The sequence below is a fragment of the Petaurus breviceps genome, unplaced genomic scaffold (genome assembly GCF_028583685.1).
Source record: "Petaurus breviceps papuanus isolate PSGF00001 unplaced genomic scaffold, PetGlider_PUasm1.0 685, whole genome shotgun sequence".
Classification (NCBI taxonomy): domain Eukaryota; kingdom Metazoa; phylum Chordata; class Mammalia; order Diprotodontia; family Petauridae; genus Petaurus; species Petaurus breviceps.
The window spans coordinates 1,896,923-1,908,090 of NW_027186455.1; positions in this window are offsets into that span (position 1 = coordinate 1,896,923).

The following is an 11,168-nucleotide window of genomic DNA, read 5'->3' on the forward strand; positions in this document are numbered from 1 at the left end:
GGAAGAAGGAAGGAAGGAAGGAAGGGAGGGAGGGAGGAAGGAAGGGAAGGAGGAAGGAAGGAAAGAAGGAAGGAAGGGAGGGAGGAAGGAAGGAAGGAAGGGAGGGAGGAAGGAAGGAAAGAAGGAAGGAAGGAAGGAAACATTTACTTAAGTGCTTAAGATATGCAAAGCCCTGTGCACACAATGATTACAATCATATAAATGAAGACAACCTTAAACAACATCCAAGTTTAGATTAAAAAAAAACCAAAGATGATATTAGTATTAACTTATTTCTAACTTCAGGCACATGCCTTTATTTTCTTTTAACAAATGGATTCACTATTAAGGGTTAGGTCCATGCACGATCAGTGAGTTACAAGTCATTCTTTTTTGCTATATTGCTTAATTGCTTTCAGGGATTATGTAATATATGAAATTGACTTATGAGTCTGCTAGGGTAGGTATGATATATTGAAAAATGTTTATCAATAAAAAATAAAAATTAATGTGAAAATTCAAAAGAATTAAGGAAAGTACCTCTGCTCATTGCCTTGGATTCTGCCTCCTTGTGATCTCTACCCATTATAGCTGGTTTTGTTTTTTAAGGACTAAGCAGAATAAATCTAATCCTATGCTATATGATGATCCTTCAAGTACTTGAAGCTAACAGTTATGTCCCTCCTTATGCCCAAGATGTTTATAAAAAGCTTCTGCCCAGAACTGAAAACTGGTTGATATTCTCTCTAATAAAAGCTTGACAGACCCTACTAGGCTGGGCCATTGGCTCCAAACACTATGGACCTGGCCCAGGATGTGACCTTAGACCAATAACTTCACATCTTGGGACTTCCTTTGCTTCTTCTGTAAGATGAAGGGGTTGAACTTAATGCTTGTTACATTCTCTTTTAGGTCTAAATGCACTGGGAATGTTCCCCAGGTTTTGTAACTAGGAATATTGGACAAAGGAGTCTGCAGCAGCCAGCGACCTGGCCTGATTTGTTTTTGACAAATCCAGTTTGGCTGATACTTAGCACCTACTTATCCTCTAGGGGCTGGGAACCTGATCTCTTAATGATTTGCTCCAGATATTTTCCAGGGCAGGCCTGGAGGTTGCTGGGTCAGGACCTTGTTGATATCATTAGCAGGTGAGGATTCACTGAGCTGGGAAATAAGGTGTTGTCAACACAGAACATGGTTCAAGACTGTAACTCACTTCGACACTGACACCTATGATATTTTTTGACGATTATTTTTTGCTGTTTAAAAGCTTACCCATTTACATGTGATTCTGCCTCAGTCCAGCAGGCATAGCAGGTTGCAGTCAATGTTCCTTCCTTTTGAGGCAAAAAGAAGATATTTATAGAAAATGTTTCTGGCATTTTCTCCTTCTTAGATGTGTTGTCTTGACCATGAGAATCAGAGCTCCTTGAGAGCAGGAACCTTTTCTGCCTTTCTGTTTGTATTCCTAGCACTTAGCACAGTGCTTTGCACCTAGTAAAGGCTCAATAAATCCTTTTTCATTTATTGTTCATTCACTCATTCATTCTTTCTTTCATTCTAGTCCTTGTTTTGGCTTCTATTTTTCCAGGGAAGAAAACATTTTGAAACCTTTGTCATTTTCCTGGATCCTTTTGCTTTCTTCGTCATTGGATGTCTGACCCAGAAGAAACCTTAGAAAACATCTTGACAAAAACTCTCATTTTACAGAAGACAGAGCTGAGGCCCATGGAGAGGTGACTTGCCTAAGGTCACACAGCAAAGAGCAGAGTCAGGTTTAGAATATGGGTTTTCTGACTTCAAGTAGAAGGTTTCACACTGTACGGTATCCTCCTTTCTCTTTTTCTCTCTACCTCTCCCTATTCACCCCTCCCTACCTTCTCTCTCTCTTTCTTTCCTGTATTCTTCTTCTCTTTCCCTCCCACCTTTCCCCATCCTTGTCTTTCCTTCCTGCCATTCTCTCTCCCTCTTTTAATCCTTTGCCCACTCTCTTTCCCCTCTCTTTACACCAGGGGTTTTTACCCTGGTGTCCAAGAACTTTAAAAAATACATATTTTGATAGTTGTTTTTCAATATAATTGGCTTCCATTATGGCCCATGTATTTTATTTTATCCTGAAAAGGGCTTCATAGACCTCATGAGCCTGCCAAAGAGCTCCACGACACAACACAGGAAAGGTTAAGAACCCCTGCTTTATGCCCATTCCCTTTTTCCCATTATTCTGTATGTCTGGTCTGTTATCTCTTTGCTTACTGGTACATGTTGTTTTGATTGTAGGTTCCATATACTGAGTTTTCCACCAGGTATAGCTATATTTGGGGGTGAAAGGAAGGGACTGCTGAGAGTTCTGAGCAAATGTATGCTTTCAAGGTATGATGCCATGGAACATAATCACAACAACCTGCATTTTACAACTTTGCAAACTATTGATATCCAATGAAGTCTGGATTAAAGGAATGGGGTATATTTCCTTGAACATCTCAATCAGTTTAGCAAGAGGACCTCCAGCTAGTTCTATGAAGCTCCTTGTTGGATGGAAAGGAGAGCAGATACTGGTATCTTTGCTAAAATTACTTGAATAATTTAATTAGATTGAGCAAGACCATGAAAAATGAAATAGCTATTATTCACTTGAGTGCTGCTCAAGAAGGAAAGAACTTCATGAATGGGGGGCACCTTAATAAATATACATGATTACTGTAGGAATTCCTGACTATTGTTCACCTCGCTGTTACCCAGCGCTGATAGGCCTAGCCTTCTAAAGAGCCAGCTGAACTGCCATTGAGTAGAAGCTGCCTTGTAAAAAAATTTTAAAAAAATTACAGGGCAACTAGGTGGTGCAGTGACTAGAACACTGACCCTTGAGTCAGGAGGACCTGAGTTCAAATCTTACCTAAGACACTTGACATACTCACTAGCTGTGTGACCTTGAGCAAGTCACTTTATCCTAATTGCCCTGCCTTCCCCCTCCAAAAAAAAAGCTGCCTTGTAGCACAGAATTTGTAGAAGTTCATAGAAATTCCGATTTAAAGAGATTTCACATGAAATTTCTATCTCACATCTATTAGATTAGCATAGACATCATCAGATGAAGATGGAGATTGTTGCAGTGTCTGCAGAGGACAGACATGTGGATACATTGTTGAATTAATTGTGAATTGGTCCAGTCATTATAGAAAACATTTTGGACCTCTGCCCCCAAAGTCACTGTAGTCACATGCTGTTTGTTCCAATGATACTATTGCAAGAGATATAGCCCAAAGAAGTCTAACACAGAGGGAAAAGATCAATAAATATAACAAAAAAAATCATAGCAGCAACTTTTGTTGTTACAGAGAAACAAAAGTGGGTACCTATCAACTGGGTAGCATCTAAACACATTGTGGCATGTGAATGTAATGGAATATTATCGTGGTATGATTGAGGCACCTAGGAGTAACATTTGATAGATTGCAGGTGTTGGAATCAGAAAAAACCGAGTTCAAATCTGACCTCACATTGCTGTAAAACCCCAAGCAAGCCATTTAATCTTTATTTGCCTCATTTTCCTCAACTGAAAAATGGGAACAATAAAACACATACTTCACAGGGCTGTGGCAGTATCAAATGAGATAGTATTTGTAAAGCACTTAGCACAGTGTCTGACACAGAGGAGACACTATATAAATGCTTATTCCCTTCCCCTTCTTGTAACCTCCCTCTGTTCCCCCAAGAAATAACAAATATGGAAGGATTCAGAGAAATTTGGGAGGATTTGTATAAACTGATGCAGAATAAAATGAGCAGAACCAGGAAGACAATATATGCAATGGCCAAAATAACGTAAAAGAAAACAGCTTTGAAAGACTTCAAAAGACTGATGATAAAGCGTGCTTTTCACCTCTTTGCAGAGGGGTGATGGATTAGAAGCATAGAATAATACATATCTTTCCTGACATGACCAATATGTTGATATGTTTTGCTTGACTATATTTGTTCAAATGAAGGACTTCTTTTTTGAGGAGATGGGGACAGGTGGGGAAAGAATTAGTGGACAGTAAAAGAAATGCAAAGAAAAAAACCGAGAAAGAAAGGATCAAGGAAATGTTTAAAATACTCAGAACAAAACAAAATGAAGGTCAGAAGGGAACACAAGTAAAAAGGGCCACTTTGTTAATATCTTGTTAAAATTAATACACCCTTTAAAAACAAACTGTAAACAACAAAAGTTCGCAGTGTCTTGTATGATCCTTTTTTGTTCTTGATATGTTGAAATATTTGTGTTTGTGCATTAAGTCCATAACCTAAAGGAAAATTTTAAAAATTGAGACTTCAGAGTCAGAACCAAAAAAGCATGTGTCCAAGGTCCTGCCTCCAGGGGTTGGTTGGGCACCATGTAGTTCCAGCCCAGCAGTTCTCTGGGAGTCCCATTCTTGTGCTATTCCCTCATCTAGAAACTGTTGTCTGTGCCTCAGTAATTGTGACTTCTGCCTCTGGGTAACTATCACCTCTACTACTGCTCTGCTGGTTAAAAAAACTTTGCTTACTTTGAACTGCATGCATTTTCTCTCTCTCTCTGTAATTTTAATCCTCATCCTAATGTTCTATGCATGGCAAACTATCTCACTTTTCATTACTGTCCTGAGGTCTTGCACCAGAATTATTTCTCTCCATATTTTGATCTTTATTTTGTGCCTAATGTAACTTTAAAAAAACCAAGCAAACTTCTTTTTCTTGTTCTTACCATACATCAACAATCATACTCAGGATAGCATTCCTACAGGAACAATCCACTCTTTTGTATTTATCCTCTGTTACCTGACCTTATTTCCATTTTCTGGACTTAAAAAAAAAAAACATGAATCAGTGAATCAGGAAGTTCCTTGTGTATCCACATCAGTTAGTGCTTTTCTTTGATAGAATTTTTGCATTCATCTTCAGAACCTCATACCGGTGAGCCTCCTGTCCTTGGGTTGACTTCTCTTGCAGAATTTTAGACTTCATTCTCCCCCAACTCTGACATTTTCTTTTTCAAAATCTATTTTGTGTGTCAGATTATTCTCAGACTTTTTCCTTATCTGTCAAAACTTCTAAGCCACAAATGTGAATTATGATTACTATGATTGTAATTATTATAATTATTCTACTCCATTTTATCTTCTTTCTCATTTCTGGTTCTCTTTTCCATATTATGAACAATTGTTAACAACCTCTGAGAACAGCCATCCTTCCAGATTTGTCTATTGCTCCTGAGATTAACTTTCGAATTCCTATTTTAACCTATTTTCATCATTTTAGCCAGGGCACAGAAGGGGGTGGGGCGATAATGTATATTATTTAATTCAGTAATAAGACCAAGTTCAATCAGAACTTATACTTAGCAATTATGCATTCTATCCAATACTAACAGATACTCTGGGGGTAACATCCCAAGTTTTCTCTGGCTTTTAGAGAACTACCTTTCTCACTTAGCTCTACCACTTATTTAGGTAGGAAAGCTCATCTTGTCAGTATAATGGTTTAAACTGTACAGACTTCTCCAGTCATGCTCTTACCTCAATGCTATTCCCACCCCAAGAGAACTCTGTCTCTCTTTCCAGCCTTACAGTATTTCAATGGATTTTACTCAGAAGAACATGGCATAAATGTATAGTTCTTTAATCATAACAATGAAAAAAAGGAAGAACATCAAATACATTAAGAACTCATCGACTCATAGATTCGGAGCTGTAAAGGCCCCCAAAGATTGTCTAGTTGAGCCTTCTTATTTTATAGTTGAAGGACCTGAGACACATGGAGGCCAAGTGACTTACCCAAGGTTATAAAAGTAGTGAACATTCTATGCAAAACCTACATGCTCTGATTTCACATTTGACTAGGGCTGGACACCTCAGGCTCTTTACGGGATCAGGCCACTCAAACCCTTTGTCTGAAAGAGAGCCAAACCCAGGAGCTAAAAGAAGCCTGTTTAGGACTCTGATTCACTTTCCTTTTAAATTTAAACTCAATCCCTCTCTCAACTTTCAAATGTGCAGGCACCTTTGTTGTTGTTCAATTGATTCTGACCCTTTACGACCCCATTTGGGGTTCTCTTGGCAAAGAGTAGTTTGCTATTTTCTTCTCCAGTTCATTTTATAGATGAGGCAAATAGGGTTAAGTGACTTGCCCATGGTCACTTAGCTAGTAAATGTCTGAGCTCAGATTTGACCTCAGAAAGATGAGTCTTCCTGAGTTTAGGCCGGGCCCTCTATTCATTGTACTACCTAACTTCCTAACATGCATCTACCCCAAGGCTGTTCTCATGGCTAAACCTGCTGTGACTTGAGTGAGTTGAGATGATTCAGGAGCTTGAGGTGCTCAAGCTGAGCTTGGTCTCCTCCTCAAGTACAGCCTGGGTCCTCAGCATCACAGGCAAATTGGATTAGACTCTGGTTCCTCATTGGAGCAATCTATCTGCTTTTTTATCTGCTGCCTTGCATTCTTAGTTGGTTTGCTTTGTCCATGCCCCTCATTTCACCCACACTTACATTCACTGCATTCCCCTGAGCCCAACTCATTCCTAGACTTCATTAGTAAAGTACCATCATGGAAAAGTTGCTGCAGGGAAAGACACAAGCTCCCTCTGTGCCTGTGGTCATTTGGTCTCTCCCTCCTCAGAGGGCTTTGTCCTTGAAAAACTTCCATATCCTACATTAATTATCTTAGGCTGATGCAGTCCCTGAAAGTCTACCAGCAAATCCAGTCACTCTTCAAATACCATCCCATACTCATATTAGTATGGACAAGTCACTTAATCTATCTCAGTCTCATCCATAAAATGGACATAATAATGACAACTACTTTCAGCATTATTTCAGGATCAAATGATATAATATGGGTAATGTGCTCTGTAAACCTTAAAGTGTGATATAAATGTGAACTATGATTGTTTAAAGAGATCGACGTTTCAATAGTCAACTTAGAATCAGACAGCTGGTTCTGGTTTACTGGTATTTCAGCCATTATTAGGATCTCAGACACAAGACTTAGACATCTGAGAATTTTGTTTGGAAATGAGGCCACAGACCCCAACCGCTAGCAACCATGCACAGAAACATTTTGGAATTAGGCTCTTGGTGCTGACTCTGCTTATAAATTTAGTCAGGATCCTGGGGACCTGATCACTGGGTTTTTACTTACCCAGATGCTGAAGGCCGCGGTGTTTGGAGAGAGAACATACCTTTGATGCTGATGCTGCAGTCCCCACAGCAGCATTGCTCTGCCACATAATTAGAGAATTTTAGAATGAGAAGGGCCTGCAGAAGCCATCTACTCCAACTCAAATCTAACCTTTGCTTAAAGGGGAAATCACTGCTTTCCCAAGGCAGCTCATTCTACTTATTAGTAGGAAATACATCCTTATGTGGGCAGCTAAGTAGCAAAGTAGATAAAATATTGGGCCTGGAGTCAGGAAGACCTCAGTTTAAATCTGGCCTCAAACACTTACTAGTTGTTACCCTGAGCAAGTAACTTAACCTTGTTTGCCTCAGTTTCCTTATCTGTAAAATGAGCTGGAGAAGGAAATGGAATTAAGAACTGAGAACAAGAGTTAAAAGTTTCAGAGAAACAAATTCAGGCTATACATAAGGAGAATGTGTTATTTAGTCATTTCAATCATGTCTGACTCTTCTTGACCTCATTTGGAGTTTTCTTAGCAAAGGTAATAGAGTGGTCTGCCATTTCCTTCTCCAGATCATTTTACAGATGAGGGAACTGAGGCAAAGAGGGTTAAGTGACTTCCCCAGGGTCTCCCAGCTAGTAAGTATCTAAGCTCAGATTTGAATTCCCAAAGGCGAGTCTTCCTGACTGCACAACCAGAACTGTCTCCACTGCACCATGTAGCTGCTCCATTCTCCTAGAGATAACCTTGGAAATTTACTATTAAATTATTAATAGTTTAGGTTTAACTATCCAAATAGCTTTGAATCCACCTAACTGTGCTGTCATCTAGTCCAAATTGGTCCATCTTTTGTATGAGAACAGCTTGAAAGACTTTGTCAAAAACTTAGCTCAAATCTAGGTAAATATTATTGCCATCATGCCACTGATCTGCTGGCCTAACAACTTTGTCAAGGAAGCAAAGGAGGTCAGCAACTCATGACCTGTCCTTGGGGAGGCCATGTTGATTTGTGGTGGTCAATGGATTCTTATTACCTCTAGGATCAAATAGAAAGTCCTCTCTGGGACATATAAAGCTCTTCACAACCCGGCCCTTTTCTGTATTTCCAAGTTCTTCTATTGTTCCCTTCCTATGCTCTACAATCAAATGACACAGACCTACTCCCTGCTCCTTGAAGGTGACATACTCTATCCTGTCTCTGGGTCTTTGTATTTGCTAGTCCCTATACCTGGAAGGCTCTCCCTCCTTACCATCATCTCTTTGTTACCTTAGCTTCCATTAAGACTCAGCTCTAATCTCAATTTTTCAGGAAGTTTTCTCCTTGCCTCTCCCTTTACTGCCCTGATTCCCCACTGCTACAGTTTATCCCTTTGAGATTTCCTTCTTTTTACTCTACATGAGACAATTAATTCTTTTGCCCCACGTAGTTTCATTTATGATTTCGTGAAAAGAGCCGTGGAAAACCAGACTTTGATAAAGCCCTTTGGGATTCAAACAGTTACTTGACCATGCCTTAAACCAGGGGTGGGGAACCTGCAACCTCAAGGCCACATGTGACCCTCTAGGTTCTCAAGAGCAGCCCTTTGACTGAATTCAAACTTCACAGAACAAATCCCCTTAAAAAAAGGATTTGTTCTGTAAAACTTGGACTCAGTCAAAAGACTGCACCCAAGGACCTAGAAGGCCACAAGTTTCCCACCCCTGCCTAAAACACAAATCACTCAGTATCTCACAGATTGGCCAATAATAGGTTCCAGTCCAAGCCTCTCTTGGTCATAGTTTGGGTTTTGTTGGCTCAGTGTGAGTGTAAATAGAAATTGTTTCTGTTCTGGTGAGGAAACACTGAGAGTCTTCCCCTCCCCCCCCCTTTTTAAGCAGGCAAATTAGGCCATCTTTTGCCTCATTTCTTTTTTTTTTCTTTCACTTTTTGGAGGGCAATTGGGGTTAAGTGTCTTGCCCAAGGTCACATGGCTAGTTTTTGTGTTAAGTGTCTGAGGTCAGATTTGAACTCAGGTCCTCCCGACTCTAGGGCCAGTGCTCTATTCACTGCACCACCTAGCCACCCCTTTTGCCTCATTTCTTTCCTAGCCTTAAATCACTGAATGGGTGCTGCCTCAGACAAATTGAGACCTGGGAAAGACAGTAGCTTAAAAAGGTCAAGGTCCCCACTGCATCTGGATTCATTTCCAGTCATCCTGACCTATGTCCTGCCACTGGACTCAGATGACCCCAGAGAAGAGAGTGAGGCTGATGACTCTGCACAGTCTTGACTCACTTAAATTCAATTTACTTGCAAGTCAAGACATCACCACCCCCCCGCCCCATGTCATTGGTCCTCCTAAACAATGAAGAGCAACCAACAATGTACCTGGTTATTTACATGTTGTCTTCCCCATTACTATATGAACTTCCTGAGGGCAGGGACTATTTTGCCTTTTTTCTTTTTTAAATTTCCAGGGCTTAGCACAGTACCTGGCACATAGAACCCATCTGAGCACTGGGAATTCTTCCTCTATCGTGTGCCCTTTACCCTGAGGCCGTCCAGAATCCTTGCAGACTGCTTGACTGCTTATATCACATGCAGGAGAAGTGATCGACCAACTCTCTTTCTTCCGGAGATGTGGAGGTCTACCAGACCCTACTATCTTCCCTACTCTCAGACTTCTAGTTCTAGCTCCTGTGCTCTAACTCTATATCCTTAGGAATTCTAAGCCTTTCCATTCTTTCTACAGCTGAACTCCCTTTTATGTATTATGTTCCCCTTTAGCAGAATGTATCTTGCCTTTTTCTCTTTGTCCCCCCCCCACCCAGTATATGTCTATTTTTCTTGGTTTTCAATTTCCTCTTAGCTTTTTTTCTTTTTTTTTTCTTTTTGGAGGACAGTTGGAGTTGTGACTTGCCCAAGGTCACACGGCTAGTTTTTGTGTTAAGTGTCTGAGACCAGATTTGAACTCAGGTTCTCCTGACTCCAGGGCCAGTGCTCTATTCACTGTGCCACCTAGCTGCCCCAGCCATTTTTTCTTTTACCCTTTTTAGTCCAAAGATAATTTTCCTTGACAGAGAAAGCAAAGTAATAAAAGTTAATCAGTTCTATATTCTTTAAATTGTCTGATTTCATTGTCTTACCCACCCACCCACAACTCCATTCTTTGATCCTTTTTTTTTTTCTGTAGAAAGCTAAAAATCTCTTTTTGTTGGTCTTTGTGTTTCTTTTCAGCATAAGCTCTTTCTGATCCTTATCTTGACATTCTTTTACAAGGCTGTGACACTTTCATATTCATCTTCAGTTACCTGCTCTTCCTTCCATCTTCTGTGTCTGACATTTTCAAAGGGAGTCTGCTGATGAGTTCCCAGTACATCCACATTGGTCTTTTTTAGACAATTTCTCCTTTTCCTAATTATCAGAATTGTTTGTCTTTTTTACTTCAAAATTCTATTCTTAAGTGCTTTTCATTCCTTTTGGACTGATTTTCTCTAAGGAATTTTAGACCATTTCATCCTTCCATTCTTTTTCCTTAATCTATTAAAATTAGTTTTCTCTAAGGCAGATTTCCATTCCTTCTCTACTATAAATTCTAAGATGGAGTAGATATTTCCATTCAAAATTTTCATAATCTTTATTTTGGCAACTGCTTCCTCGTTATTGGTTAGAATTTGGCTAAGAATAGCACCCCCGCCCCTGGTCACTAATATCTTTGAAGGATGAAATTATCATTAAAGGAGACTGAGATAGAAATCATTAGGTGCTCTGATTTTGATGGGGGGAAGAGAGAGAGGGAGAGAGAAACAGAGAGACAGAGAGACAGACAGAGAGAGAGAGAGAGAGAGAGAGAGAGAGAGAGAGAGAGAGAGAGAGAGAGAGAGAGAGAGAGAGAGAGAGAGAGAGAGAGAGAGAGAGAGAGAGAGACAGAGAGAGACAGAGAGAGACAGAGAGAGAGAGAGAGACAGAGAGAGTCAGAGACAGAGAGAGACAGAGAGAGAGAGAGAGAGACAGAGTGAGAGAGAGAGAGAGAGAGAGAGACAGAGACAGAGACAGAGACAGAGACAGAGA